Source organism: Leptonotus elevatus, chromosome 7 (genome assembly GCF_054856555.1).
Source record: "Leptonotus elevatus isolate MCC_2025b chromosome 7, RoL_Lele_1.0, whole genome shotgun sequence".
Taxonomy (NCBI): domain Eukaryota; kingdom Metazoa; phylum Chordata; class Actinopteri; order Syngnathiformes; family Syngnathidae; genus Leptonotus; species Leptonotus elevatus.
The window spans coordinates 14478618-14495441 of record NC_141245.1 but is presented as its reverse complement, the minus strand read 5'-3'; positions in this window follow the sequence as shown (position 1 = coordinate 14495441).

Below are 16824 nucleotides of genomic sequence, written 5' to 3'. Positions count from 1 at the left end.
TCAATTGGTGCCCAGCACTTAAAAACAACAACAAGTAAGTAAAGAAAACACACGCAACAATAAATATGGTATGTGACATATCCATTACCGGGAGTCTTGTAGTGATAATGACGATCCACAATTTAATTCATCAGCCGGCGCTGGTGTTTTGGTTAGCAACTCAACAATACCCTGCAATATAAAGTAAAATAACAAGAAGAGCAAACACGGCATGTGCTAGCATCACTTGTTTTCTCGAATGTTCTGTCCAGTTGGTTATCTTGAGCTGCAAGAGAGTCAAAATTGCACTGATGAGATGTGCACAGCGAGTGTCCTGCGCAGTTTTGTATTCATCACCACGCCGCCTTCCTTGTAACCTGCGGGCCTGTTTTCTCAATTAGACTCTGACAACAAGTCTAGCACACTAGCAAGAGCTGCAAATGTCACTTTGGACTTCAGTTTCGCCTCCATCCGTCTTAAGCGCTCCCTGTTGACATCCACTCTCTCTCTATGTGTGCGTGTGCGTGTGCGCACAACACAATGTGCACTGGTCTCCGAGGAGCAAGTTAACCCTGGGGTGCAGAGGCAGGGAGTAGCAGCTGGAGATCTACTCTCCCTTGGTTCCTGTCCCAATTAATTAGCATGGAAAGAGACGTTTACGTAAACACACACGTCTGTCGCCCACACGCAAACGCACACGGACACACACACAGTGAGGTTTAATGCAAGGAAGGCACATTTTATGCTGGCTTCCAAAGAAGAGCCTCATGTTTAACGGTTGCCATATTTGGTGTTTTTTATTTTTGTGTGTGTTGCTAAAACTGAATCTGTGGCTTATTACTCAAAAAGTAGTCTGAAATGATTTAATCATATATTACATTGAGACTGAGTTAAAAGTCACTGTTTGGGCTGCATGTGGCTGTCCAAACTGATTATTTTAATTTTTATTGTTTTTAGAACTGAACTGTTATATTCACCAAAAAGCTGCAATATGCAATTTCAGCACATTACTACACACGGCAACGGGGTTATTTCACACATCCCATAATTCTGTGCTTGCCATATAAACGGCCATCTGCATGCATATGACTGAAGCTTCTGCAAAAGCAATTTAGAAAAGAGAAAAAGAGAGATGGGTATTTTTTGTCAACTTGGTTGGAATGATGAAAAATGATGACCTGATGAAAATGGATGAAATACATTTACATCTTAATTTTTTTTTTGACATTGACGCCAAATAGCTCAATCTTTTTCTCATCTGTCCTTTAAAAGGTTTGTCCAGAATTTGGCTTGTCCCCGTGGGCATCTGCAAATTTCAGTTAAGCTTGAAGGTGTCAATTTCAGAGCGGGCGTGCTTCTTTCGTGGTTGGCACCCTCTCAGTCCATGGAGAACTCAAACTGGCTGGACTTTGGACAGTGACACTGATGTTCCAGCTGTTTCAAGTTCATGGTAGGCTCGAGCTTTGGTGCTTTTTGGGTCGTTCCTGGACATCCTTGCCATCCTTCCAGACCTTGGAAATGTGTTGACATATATTGTTTGTACTGAAGATCTTGGAATCAACAGTTGAGGAATGGTTCCACCAAGGTTTTCCTCAAATTGTTTAATACTTCTATTCTCCTTTGTAGACCATTACCTTGGACTTCCTCATTGTCCTGACAAAAAAAATCCCCCAAAAACTCTTGTCAAACAAATCCTTTTTATACTGACAAAGAGAAACTACCATTTTCTGTCAATCATAAAGCGTCGAAATGACAACATTGACAAAATGAAAGACAATCACAAAATGTGCATCCGCTCTAGCTGTTCGGATCTGTGCAAAGTCTACTCTTAATACTGTACTAGACAATTTCTGCTCTGAATGTGGACTTAGACAAAGACCTGCGAGCATTTACACCCACCAAAAGATAGGGAGAAACAACCCACACAGATCATGAACTGCATTTTGTTTACTTTTACTGGTATATGTGTCCTACTATCTTAGCAAAAGTCGATAAGTGGGAATACATTTAAATCACTTGGAGATCGTACTTTGCAGACCTTGATTTACAGGAAAATAAGCTACCTTTTTGTATTGAGAAGGGTTTCCCAAATATACTCATAACAATATTCGGGTCTGATTTGAGCATTTTTCACACCCTTTCAAATCAACGTCGATCCTCTTGCTGCTTGCAAGATGGCTGTGGTTGACACTCGTAAATGTTGAATCTGTTTCATATTTCCGGTGTCAAATTCTTAACAGCGAAGTTGGCCGAGTCACAAACTGTGATAGTGACATTATACGGAACATTTAGCCAATAAGGAAGCAATTTTAGCTACTGTTAGCCAAGCTTTTACGGGTTCCTTCTCTAATACGACTACAGTGAAATCCTGCCTAATTGGAAATTGGTACTAGACACCTTCCAGGCCCGACAGTAATAGACAAAAATCTGCACTATAGAGACCATATCAAATGTATATTCTATTTTGATGTAGTTCTACCCCTCCGGCACGTTTTAAAGTTCCTTAAAATAATCATTAACATGTGTTCTCACCAGGGTTATTATAGTTTTGGAACTTTTCATTTTAGTTTGTTTTGATTTCGTTTTGAGTTTTGGTTGCTAAATTTAGTTAGTTTTAATACCTTTTCAAAGTGGTTCTGTTAGTTTTGATTAGTTTGAGTTATTTCATAAATGCTTAGTTTTAGTTTCAGTTTTAGTTAAAAAAAGTGTTTTATTTGTGCACAATATTTAAAAAACACCACGGGAGCAACGTCATCTGAAGGTGCTTTTCTATTGGCTGCTGCTACATGACATCACTTTTGTGTGACACACTTTCAAATGTCCTTATTCCGGTTAATATCAAAATAAATCTACTTAAAATCACATTTAAAATCATCCCCAAAAGGCTCATGCATTAAATTAATTACCAAAGACTAAAACAAAGGACATTTTTACTATAATTATATAAATGTAGTTTCAGTTACTTTTAATTGTTTAAAAATAATTTAGTGTGTGTAACTAGCTTTAAATGCTGCTTGACAATAAAACAACACAAAGCTTACAGCATTTTATGAGACTGGAGCTCTTGTGGGCCTGCAATAAAACGTCTGGCTTTCCTGGCATGAAAGCCACAGCAGGATTGACTCCATAATATCATGCACGTGTTCAACTTTATGAATGGCTTTTATATTGAATGCGGGTGAAAACGCGGCTGTGCACTTGTGCACCCGTCAGTTGTTGCCTGTCTTAAAAGAGTTAAACTCGGCCTTTCTATGTGACGCCGGTCGCTGTCGCCGCAAGCTCCTCAAGTCACATGACATTTTCCTGACGATTGTGTCACTCAGCAGATGGCTGACAGCTCCTTCACGTCTGCCCACTGGCGATGTGAGCGCTTTAAGAATGACATGAACAGGACACGATTGTAGAAAACGTTGATACTTTCTTTAAGTCACTCGGAATGTTCTCCAAAACGGCAAATAAGTAATACTGGGTTTCCATGGTGATGAATTTGGCCTCAATTTGCTTGAAGAAGGTTTCACATGCTTGCCGATGAATAGACAACATTGACGATTCCTCTCTAGGATAGACAGATTGAACGGTTGAATATATTTTCGTGAAAAACAGTCATCCATTCTGGGCTATTTCAAGATCATCCCACAGGAGGTCATCCATTTCTAATTAAAGACCCTTTGCAGCTGAGGCCTAGTGCTCCCATGTGCGCGCACAGACACACACACATAATGAAACATTATTTAGTTGTTGAGGTACAGTCTGATATTATTATACTTTCTCTTTTATTATATTGAAGTGAAGCCGCAAGATGCAAACGTTGAGTGGTCGAACACACTGAGGTCCTGTAACTTGGATGTTAACCAACATTTTAGTAAGAAGTTTGAACACTTTCCATTTTGGTTAGCATCTGTTTGCTCTGGTGTGCCAATTACATGGAAACATGTGCAACACAAATTTATTTTGTGTTATGTCTTTATTAGGGATGTACCGAAATAAAAACGGTTGGCCGAAACCGAAAATTAAAAATGCTTGGTCAAAAAATGCATTCATTATAATTAATTACAATTATAATATCATTATAAAATATTTATTTTGCACTGATATTTTAACCAAGCACAATATAAATTTAAATGTGCCCATACCGCAGACATGTTGACTAATGGTACTTTAAACACCAAACATGGGTTAGGTGCGGCGCACTTAAAATCCGCACATTCACATATTCATCAATGTTTAAAAATAAATAAATACTTTTGTTTGCACCAGCTAATCGGCTTGACTGCAAAGCCACACACAGCATCCTGGACAGGTCTGTCGGCACCCGGTGATAGCAGTAAGTGTTTCTGTGTTTAAAACTGTTGATAGCAATAATGTTAGCATTAGCTAAAGTATTTAGCACAGCCACCAGGATGCGGGTGAAAAACTGGAAGCGTTCGAGGGGCTCTTATAAATAAAAAAGGAAGGCGCTGCGGGAGAAAGAGTGGCTCACCTGTACTGCAGTTACACGGCAGTTCTGTTTTTTCGACACGCTTAAATGTTGTACACCAAGCGACGCCCCTCTCCTCCGGTGTGCGCAATGACCCCGGGAGCTGCTGCGACCGACCGGTGCAAACTCACACCGTGAAAAGCCAGCGAGAAGAAAAGGCAGACACTCACCCCCGCGTTCGCTGTTTAATTCAAACAGACGCTTGCTTGCAGAGTTTTTTTCGGCCATGTTCTTTCGGCTTTAATTTGATCTCGGCCGAAATTTTCCGGTGGCCGAATATTCGGTGCATCACTAGTCTTTATGTTTTACTATTTGCAGCCTTTAATATTAGAGATGTAATGATAGCGGCAATGTCGTGATATCGCCATATTAAAAGTGCCACAATATCGTCATCGTCGTGTCACGATATTAAAAACAGCACATCTGTTAAAAAGGCGAGGTTGTATTCCATTTGTGCAGTTCTAGCAGCCTCTGGTGGTAAGTTTATTAATGCAGTTTAATTTTAATTTGGAATGTTTTGGCCACTGCGGCGGTCACCACCCCTATAAATCAGTCATACCAGCAAATATTTCTTAACATCAACATCAAAAAAGACATTATACTTTTGGCCCGGTTCAGCCAAACACAACATTGTGAACTACATAGACCATGATGCTTTGCACCACTGAGCCAATAGCAACCCATGACAATTACATGGCCAAACCTGTTTCTCTGTCACTGCGGTTATGTACAAAAACACAATATTGTGCCCCCCTCCCCAAATGAGCTTTTTTAATTTAATTTAATTATTATTATTATTATTTTTTTTTACAATATAGTGACTTTTTACACATTTTTTTTTTTATATCGTCAACCTCACCACAATATCGTGATAATTATCGTATTGCGAGGTTCATATGGTGATATTTATCGTATCATGATGTTTGGATATCGTTCCATCCCTAATATTAATCAGGGATGAACATTTGACTACTTTTCCTTGACTGACTATGGGTAATATAAACAATCAACGGATCACCTGTAAATCACAAAATACATAGATTTTCCATCCATCCATTTTCTTAGCCGCTTATTCCTCACTAGGGTCGCGGCGGGCTCTGGAGCCTATCCCAGCTGGCTTCGGGCAGTAGCACACCCTGAACTGGTTGCCAGCCAATCACAGGGCACACAGAGACGAACAACCATTCATACTCACAATCACGCCTAAGGAGAATTTTTTAGAGTGATCAATTAACCTGACATGCATGTCTTTGGAATGTGGGAGGAAACCGGAGTACCCGGAGAAAACCCACACAGGCACGGGGAGAACATGCAAACTCCACCCAGGAAAGCCGAAGCCCGGACTCGATCTCACGTCCTCTGCACTGGGAGGCGGACGTGCTAACCAGTCACCCACCGTGCCGCCTACGTAGATTTTATTTTACATAAAAATACTCAGTCAATTATGTTTTTTTTCAGTCTCCTTGTTTACAACAGTCAAGAAAATGGATGATTATTTGTGCTTTTGACTTCTTATCAGATTTTTCCTCCTCAAAATTTAAATAAAATGTCTGTTTAGTTTAGTGAGCTGGGAAGTTTTCACCCAAAAAGAAAGTGTTATTGTAATACTTTTGTGTCCAACTTGGCTTTCCCTCATTTAGATGCATAACGAGGAGGAAAAGGTGATGCAAAAAGCAGATTTTTCAGCTTGTCACTATTCCAGTGGGATGCTAATAAATGCCTCCTCTATGCCAGAATATTCACATGATTAGCCAACAGAAAAACTGGGCTGGCAGGAAACATTAGGGCTGAAGATCCACTATGTAAACACTTGCACCTGCATGCTTTGATCCGAACACGAGCATTAATTGGTTTGGAAATCCAAAGAAATGGCTGCTCATTTGCTTTCTAAAGATGCATTTAGCACTCATTTTACCCATCACATTTGATATTCAGCATTGCAAATTGCAAATTGCACTACTAAAGTTCAGGGTTGTCCGGGGAGAAAAATTCCTGCCTAAAGTGTCAATATTTAGCATTTATGGCTGGTGGTATTAAAAAAAAAATCTCCACTGACAAGCGAACTGTCATAAAATGCAACTGAATCTGTCCTCAATAAAAGGCTACAGTAGCTTTTATAGCATATGGTGCACTAATATGAGCATTAGTATTCATTTACCAAGAGAGACAGACCAAGAACGAGTTATGATGAAATTAATTTAGATCACATTTGTTCCATTGTCTCCCCGGGAATGTGTCTTGTTTTCCCCACTGCCCTTATGTACTCAACTGCAAAGTAGCAGGTGTCTACTTAAGGCGTTGAATTGAGAGGAAGCCTTTATTTGTGAATGCGTGACTCAGCTAGACACAGTGGTGTGTGTTGATTGTTCGATGGAGAATTGTTACTTCTGATTTAAAATGAAAATGGAGCCTTTTCTATTTGTATATTCTTTTACCAGAGGTGCGGGACTCAGATCACATGACTCCGACTGAGCAGACTTAAATCGTTAATTTTATGCCTTGCGACTTGCTTGGTAAACAACTTATGAAAGACTTTACTTGACTTTGACTTGAACTCAATGACTTGACAGAATGCTGTGTACATTTGAAAATATTTATTTTTATTATTATTATGATGATGATGATGATAATTATTATTATTATTATTCAAGTGATCTTGTGGGGTTTTCCTGTTTACAAAATTCAGAGGCGGCCACCTCCACCTTATTTGCCCGCCATATTATTATTATTATGACGATGATGATGATGATGATAATTATTATTATTATTATTATTATTAAAGTGATCCTGTGGGGTTTTCCTGTGTACAAAATTCAGAGGTGGCCACCTCCACCTTATTTGCCCGCCATATTATTATTATTATTATGACGATGATGATGATAATTATTATTATTATTATTATTATTATTAAAGTGATCCTGTGGGGTTTTCCTGTGTACAAAATTCAGAGGCGGCCACCTCAACCTTATTTGCCCGCCATATTATTATTATTATTATGACGATGATGATGATAATTATTATTATTATTATTATTATTATTAAAGTGATCCTGTGGGGTTTTCCTGTGTACAAAATTCAGAGGCGGCCACCTCCACCTTATTTGCCCGCCATATTATTATTATTATGATGATGATGATGATGATAATAATAATAATTATTATTATTATTGTTATTATTATTATTACTATTGAAGTGATCCTGTGGGGTTTTCCTGTGTACAAAAGTCAGAGGCGGCCACCTCCACCTTATTTGCCCGCCACCTCCAGCCTGAGTGACTGATAATGAATGAATGCTTTAACATGATAATAGTCATATTCTTATTGGAACTATTATTCTTATTATTGAAACATGGAATTGTTATATGTTGCCTGTAAAAAAATGAAAGTGAGTCCATTCAATTTACAGAATACATGCACGTCATGGCGCATGGTCAGGATTAGGGATGTTTGATACCACTTTTTTCCCAACCGATATGCAACTCTTGAGTTGTCACCGCTACTGATACCAAATACCAGTAACACTAGTAAATACAATTCCCCACCCATAAATGACAGATGATTTTAAAGCAAGATCTATATTTTCCCTAAAATTGCATGAAGTTAATGGCAACTTTGTATTCATATAATTTCTCATTTCTTGTCCATGATCGTAAAATGGTGGCAGGAGGGCGGTCGATAATAGTCACCATAAGTACCGATGCCTTACTTAGACTGGTATTGGCACCGATACCGACACCTGGTATCGATAGTCACCCATTATAGTCAGGATGATACCACCTCTGCCTCAATTTGAACCAGGAAAAATCCTGAAACTTCATAAAGCAAGAATAGTGTTCAAACTATGGTCTGGGAGCTATTTGCGGCCTGCCTTCCATTACCTTCTCTTATACTTAATGTACACTTAGTATGTAAAATACTTGTCCAATTAATACAATTAAAATAAAATAGTAAAATTTATGTTGGTGACAGTTTGCCAAGAAAACTTAACTATTTCCTTTGCTTTCTTTTTTTAATTAGAACAACTGGAAACTGTAATGGGTACCGGTAAGTTTTTCCTTCATGAGTAAATGTGTGCATAAAATATGTGATTCTTCCCAAGATTTAATTTCTCAGACTAATCCTGATGCTTACAGATAAGCAATTTCTTGGCTTTAAAAATAACTTTCATGGATTTTAGAAAATAAATTCTAATTAGGAACGGTGAGCAGATCCCTCTGTCTTTTTTCACCCGACCCGGCTTCATTTCAGCTTTTAATAGCAAAAAAAATAAAAAATGTTTCCCCCCCTCCATTTTCTTAGCTTAAATATCACATATCAACTCATATAACTGCCTAAATGTGATATCGCTTAATTTTAGATAAAACAGTCGGACATTGTTTTTTCTTATCGCGTCGAGAAGACAAGCAGAAAGCCTGATAGATCAATGAATTATATTAAAAATGGTAACGTGAGAGAGTGATGGGACTTTTTTCTTATCTCCATCAGATAAAGTGGTTATGTAAGAGGTTTTTTTTCTCCGGGGGCCTGTTCTGTTCAGTGTCAAATGGAAATGCACTTTGACACCTAATAAATGCGAGAACCCCCTACCCCACATATGTTATGCAACCCATTCAGCATTTCTACAATTAAATGTGAGTGGGAGAAAATAAAGAATTTAGGGTAAAGATTATGGACTTGGCAGTGTGTGTGTTACAAGCCGTCAGATATGCCTTCCAGGAGCTCATTAGCATACTTCTTTGGTCTAAATATAGCCCATCATCCAATGCTGAAGGGCAAACAAATGAGGGCGTTGTAAGTGTTGTTAGATGGTCCTCTTTAAAATATCATCATTGTGACGACGATGCTTGCCGCATCTTGTATAAGCAAATAAAATGTGACGCCAATGTGTCCGACGTTAGTTTACGAGCCCATTTGGAAACGTTTCCTATGCTGCTTAGGACGGAGCAAACTGCAAATGACTGCAGGCTGCAGGGATGCCAGGGGAATGTGCTGAAAGGTCACAGGCAAAACAAACTTGGCTGGAGGGAGGACATGCAGTGACGAGGACGCACGTGTTGAAGATGCACAAATCTGCTGAGACTCCCCCCCCCCCCCCCCAAAAGTCTCAGAGAGTCAACGGTATAGTTTGCTTAAAGGGAGTGAGACGCAGCGGCGGGCTCGGATTGGCCCGCTGTGACTACACGTGAACCGGCGTATGTTGCGCTGCATGCTTGATCCGATTATATATGAATCATAAAGGGTTGCTGTCTCATGCATGAAGAGTTGAAGCACAAAGCAGGTCATATATATGCATGTAAATGGAAAACCATCACACGGAAGAAAAAACGTCAATTCAGTATAATTCACTCAACAAAAATATGTGATATTTCCCTGAAACTCCAAAAGCTCACAGTATTTGTAGAAAGTGAATGGGCAATAACTAATTTGGTTTTTAAATTATTTTATTAAGCAGAATCATCCACAATGTGCTTTCACAAGAACAAATTTTACCTCGCGTTGATTCAACTGTTGTTCATTTTCCCCTTGTTTAGTTTTTTCAGGTATTTTGACAGTAATCAAACAACACTACTTTAGGCTGTGCTCACTCTTGATGGGTAATCTGGTCCCGACCAAAATTTTGTATAATATACAGTGACCTGCGAAAGTATTTACGACCCCTTTTAACATGTTTCAGGTTTCAAACATAAATATATAAAATTGGGATTTTTTTGTGAAGAAAATACACCAAGTGGGACATAATCGATAAATGGAACGAAATGTATACAATATTTGAAAATATTTTTGTTTTTTTTACAAATGAATAACCCCCTTTTCGCTCAAGGCAGCCAGCTGACTCCAGAAGTTCCATGATGATTTCCAATTTTATATCTTTATGTTCAAAGGGGGCTAATACATTCACAAGGTACTGTAGTCGTATGTGTGTTGGTCATTAGGCCATTTGGTTATTTAGATCAGCGGTCCCAAACTACCGGGCTGCGGATCGGTACCGGGCCACGGGCCACTTTGGACCGGTCACAGTTAAAAGAATAAAAAACGTACTATACTTCCGGTTAATTGATTAGCCGAGGCTTAAAAATATTTTATTTTGAAAAGTGACCGGATTCTCTCTGTTTACGACGTACCCTTGACGCATGTCAAGATGCTAATTATCTCAGTCGCTTAGCGCTGATGCTAATTGGCAAGTTAGCAAAATGAGTAAAAAACATATTTGGGAAGTTTCTTTGGAGAAAAGGCACAGTAATGAGACAACACAGGAGCCTATGACCAAGAAGAAAAAGAAACGTGCATGGATTTACAGCTACAGGTGATTCCCACGCATGATGGCCCGTTCTGGCTCTTAATTTAGCGTTACGGTGAGTCATGCCCTCCTTAAATCTATCTATCTCTGAAATGCGCCAACTTGGCTAATATGGTTACATAAAAATGTGGCTTTACATTTATTGTTATATCTACCAGTTTGTGTGTTGTTTGTATCATTCATAAGCATAACCTCACCATATTAAAGCATTGTTGTTACCCTTGTTATGGCGTTTGTGTTGCTAGTACATGCACATAAAAATAGCCTACATAGTGGATTTGCGTTTGTTGATGCCTTTTATCAATCTGCTGCCGAACATTAAGCATCTCCCCCTCCCTCAACCCACTGGGTTGCCGGTCTGAGAAAGTTGTGGACTTGTATGAACCGGTCCGTGGTGGAAAAAAGGTTGGGGTCCACTGATTTAGATAATTTGATTAATAATGGTAAAGATATAACCCGCTGAATGTCCTTTTGAAAATCAATTAATTTGACTCCTTATCAGTAAGGTAGTAGTAAGTATTATTAGTAAGTATCACATTTTTGGTAATTGGTTATGTATCCCAAATAAATTCCAAGTTCACAAAGCCGTCAAGTCACTGTGATGAACCAACATGAACTACTGGTGTGAAAGCATCACGTGTGCGCGTGCTGAACAGAATTAGTCATCCACAGGTAGGTGAGCACCGGACACCACTCTTTCCTATTCTAGTGTTGTTTTGGTGCGTGGGAGAGATAGAAGTCACAAGGGTTAGCTACTCAATGGGCAGGAGAAACGGGTGGAAAGAGAGAGGAATGGAGGAACCCAAAGATAAGTATGGCGCATCAGTTTATCTCTGCAAGTGGAAATTTGCCTCAAATCAATAACCTGATACTAATTTGTTGAGTTTTTTTTTTCTCCTTAAAAAAAAAAGATATAAATGTAGATGTGTGTATAGTGGATCTAAAAAGTCTACACACCCCTGGTCAAATTTTTTTTAATAACCAATTAACTCATCACTTGTACTGTACTTTTCAAAAAGAAAGAAAGAAAGAATAGCCAATCATTTTCAAACTCATGAGAAATTGGACTGCCGCCATGAACTCATTCACTGCCATTGACAGTTATAGACGTCAAAAATTAATTTGAACTATTTCTATTAGTTTAACATATTTTTCCATTTTTATTAGCAAAAGTATGAAAACCTAGAATTTTTTTGGTACATTTAGAACAGATATAAAATTTGTGATTGATCGTGAGTTAACTACAGAAGTCATGCGATTAATTACGATTGCAAATTTTTATTGCCTGATGCCTAATTTTTTATAATCTTTTTAAAAAAAAAATTATATCTTTTTTTATTTTTAATCTTTTTTTATAAGGAAAAGATGATTAAAAATTAGGGGCGTCAGGCAATTTTTAATCGTGATTAATCGCATGACTTTACTAGTTAACTCACGATTAATCACAGATTTTATATCTGTTCTAATACAATTTAAACAAATCTAGGTTTTCATACTCTTGTTAACAAAAGTGGGAAAAAATGTTAAACTAATAGAAATAGTTCAAATTAATTTTTGACATCTATAGCCATCAATGGCAGTGAATGAGTTAAAATGTCTCTGGTTAACCCCAAATAAAGTTTCGATGATCTAGTAGGCTTTTCCTGACATTTTTTGCAGGGTCTGCGGGGAAGGAACTACTATTCATGAATTCACCCACATTTTTAAGAGTAACAAAGTTGGTGAGCATTATTATATTTATTTATATTGTATTTTGTATATATATATTTTTTAAATCAATAACTAATAAATAAATCTTTTTTTTTTTTTTTTCAAAGCCAAGTGTATCCTGTGTGATGCTCTCAGAACAAAGGTTGCCTTCGTTATGGGGCTCTCATACAAAGTAAAGTGATTACTTCATTTGGCGCTTGTGTGGAACTATTGCATTGAAGTCATGCGATTAATTACAATTACAAAATTTAATCGTCAGAGGCGATTAAAAAAAAGATTTCTTACTCTTGTTAACAAAAGTGGAAAAAATCATCCTGAAGTCAATTATTATGCCTACTTGATGTAATCAGAGAGTGAAATTATATTATATTTAATTGCAGACTTGAGATTCCTCAAAGGGATGAAGTCCAATTGGACTTTAGCGGCCTTTTGGCAAATCTCTGAGTTTGGAAATGATTTTGTTTTCATGCGTGCTTTCCCAGTAACTGAAATTTGGGAGTGATTGATTTACTGTATCTCTATCATTGATGAGATCTCGCACATCTCACACACACATCCTTGCTTGCTCTCTCCTACACATTTCAAAGGCTCTCAAATAGGATCAAATCCACCACAGGAGTTCAAAGGCATTGCATTTCCCCAGGCAAGGCATGTTCTTGTAATGTTTAGATAAGAAAAGAGAATGGCTGGGAACCAAAAGGGTATTCATTATTTGGCTTTACCCAAAAAATTCAACAACACTCTTTTGCCGACTGTACATGTCTTGTATTGGATGCCAGTTTGTAAAAGGGGTTGTAATGTTGTGTTGTGGCTTGCAAAGTATAGATTTAGTATTTGGCTTTATGATGGCTGGCTCCCTTTGTGTAGCGTTAATTCATTTAAATGCTATTCTGTTTTCCACCTACAAAGACAGAGCTTAAATTGATACAGTAAATCAAATCTCGTCCAAAGCACTAAGTAATGCTGGATTACAGGATCTGAGTGACACACTGTGCATGTCTTATGCACCATTTAAACACATATCCTGTTGTGCACACTAGTTGTTCAGGAACGTGTGTATCAGAGCTTGTGTAAAATTGCGGAAAACAAATCTTCAAGTAATCTGTACAAATGACATTTTGTACCTGACGGATGCTAATGTGGTGGTTGCTCCTCAAAATGGCTGCTAGCAAAACACTATCTGCCCACGACTCGCACCCCAGGCAGCTTGTTTACTTTTCTCGATATCCATCGTAACACTGGAGCTTTGTCAGTCAGCTATTGCAACAGAAGATGTATAAATAATGGAATTTGTGATACATTTCTACAAGAAAATGTACCATGGCCAGTCATAAAAAAAGGTCACTGCTTGGGTTGGGCAAAGCAAATTGGCAGCAAATGGGTAGTCTAACTCGGTTATGTAACCCTTACTGCAGCGAGTAGCGCTCATTTCATAAATATGGGCTTTGTGAAGTCTGTCAGGTTTGGTTTAGCAATGCTTGGACCCATGTTATGAGGTCATCTGACTTCCATAATATACTGGAACAGACTTTAACCCAATCAAGGATTTTTTTTAGATGTCCTTACACAGCAGTACAACTCACCGTTGAGGAGCAAAATTGTATACAATTCCTGACAGAATGGAATACTGCATGCATGCAAAAATCAGAATAAAAATCTCTAAACATTTTGACTGGTTTTAATTGGTTTATGACGACAGGATTATTCAAATTAAATTTCATCATCACTCCAATATAGTTTTTGATGTTCACAAGAATGGGTACATTGCAAGCAGGTACATTGTACCTGGTACATAACTCATTCACTGCCATTGACGGCTATTGACGTCAAAAATTCATTTTCATTAGATTAACACTTTTGTTCACAAGAGTATGAAAACCTTGAATTTTTTTATTGTACATTTAGAACGGATATAAAATTTATGATTAATCATGAGTTAGCTATTGAAGTCATGCGATTAATTACAATTAAACAATTTAATCGTCAGAGGCGATTAAAAAAAAGTTTTCTTACTCTTGTTAACAAAAGTGGAAAAAATCATCCTGAAGTCAATTATTATGCCTACTTGATGTAATCAGAGAGTGAAATTATAGTATATTTAACTGCAGACTTGAGATTCATCAAAGGGATGAAGTCCAATTGGACTTTAGCGGCCTTTTGGCAAATCTCTGAGTTTGGAAATGATTTTGTTTTCTTGCGTGCTTTCCCAGTAGCTGAAATTTGGGAGTGAGGCACTCTGAGAGGATAGAAATAGTCATCAAAGGCAAAATCTGTTCCGCAGTCACGATGAAGGCAAAGGTTTCTCTGCGTTGGGAAGCTTTTGCTCGCGAACCCTTTCGACCAGACACTGTTTGATCTGTGTTCAGTCTTCCATGTTTCATAATATATGAAGAGATTGCGTGTGGCTAAAAAAAATGGACATTGTCATCTTAGCTCATTGTTTTCTTGTTCGCTTGTTCTTCCTTTTGAACGTTGTCCCAAATTGCAATCTCACGATTGTTTTGGCTGGTTAGCTGTCTGAAGACTCATTACCTGAGCTTTTACAACCACAGTCACTGGATTGCCAAGACTTACTGCGCTTTGTTGCAGACAGTGCAGAGATCATCCTTTCCAGGAAACTCACACAAGACTCTTAAAGGCTTTTGACACGGCGTGTAGTTGTGCACATGAGGATGCCCGATGCTAAATGTAGCTGTGTCTCAAATGGAAGATAAGGTAGAAGAGTGGTGTCATGTACGAAGCCAGCTTTGCTTAACTTTCTCATCTTAAACTTGAAATTTGGAGATGGACTACAAACTCCAGAATGTGTGCATGTCACTGGTTTATATGATTTATATGACTGGGAATTGCATTTTGAGTTCAAAATCTAAGTTTGGGAAATCCTGCTGTAGTGAATAAGACATGAAATAGTTTCAGATCGTACAATGTCTGTTGCTCAAGGGGTGATGTTTTCGATATGCAAAAAGACACACACAAAAAATCCCCAAATGCTTTTTGCAAGCAAATGCTCTCTTTCTTTTGTGGCCCTTTTCATTGTGACTGCAATTGTTAGCCATGCATTATTTAAACGCAAAGCTGAGGAAGTGTATTAACGAGCCATGGAAAGAACAATAGCGACAATATCCTGCATGTAGCAAGGAGTTGTCCTGCTTTCATATTCTTGGTAATTTTTCTGCTTGCTTTTGGGATAATGGTAAACATTACATAGGTGAGAGTCGGTTATTGTATTTACTAGCAAATGATACAGCAGGACCATTTTTTCATGGCGACGTGACAACTAATTGAGTTCAGACAGCACAACAACGACCTGATAGTGAATAGCTAACATTTTTCCATATTGCAAGGTTAGATTTAATGCCAAATAGTTGACCAAGACAAAAACTATAACACGTAGAGAACTGCTATTTTCTCTTTTAAATTGTGCTCGCTGTCTGAACCGTGATCAAATGGCACAGGGGATTATATGCAAATGACCACAGCTAATTGTCTAAAAGTTCGTTGCTAACTCCAATCTCTACTCTTTTTGCGAAATAAGCAACATATCTAGACTTCATAACAGTCACTATTCACTGCTCTTTTTACGAGGCCTAATTAGTTTGATCTGATTAAATGACTTAATTGGTGGTACAAATGGTTTGAGTTTGAAGTTAAAAACAATATTCAAGAGGAACCAAAATTTGTGTGAAAATATGGCCTATGAGTAGACCTCAATCATGGGTTGTCACACAAGCTACAGTATCAGCGGAAGACATGAGCAAACGCAAACCTCATTTCAGTGACTAAGTGTCAAGTGGGACAAAAGCAGTGCTGTGTGTAACTTTTTGCAGTGTTCATTTTCCACTTCTGTGATGTCAGAATGTCATTAAAACCACTTGAATCTCCTTCCCCTTAATGCTATGCAACTATGGGAATGTATTTTTTTTCTATTTGTATGATTCCCAAATGTGAATGTCATCTAATAATTGTGTTTCATTGCAGAGGTTCTGCGGTATGCACCGCTGTGCTCCTGCAACGTATGATAACCCCCCCCCCCCGCGCTCCCCCCTCTCTCTCTCCGTCCTGCACATGCCGAGCGTAAAAATTTCAATGCGCCATTCAAAGGATGCATTTATTCATCATCGTACATTATTCAATTTTGAATCAGGCGCTGACATTCTAGGTTCAAAAATGTAATAGCCCCGGCAGGAATAGGCTTGACAGCACACTGCTGGGATTCAGAGAATTTGGACCGCACATCCCCCACACCTTTCCTCTCGCATGTAACATCATGTTCCTGTTCTTACTACTGTAATGTGCTCGTTAAATCTGCCTTGCGTAGAGTTTCGTGTTTCCTGTTGCTAGGTGATAGTTGTTTGGCAGCA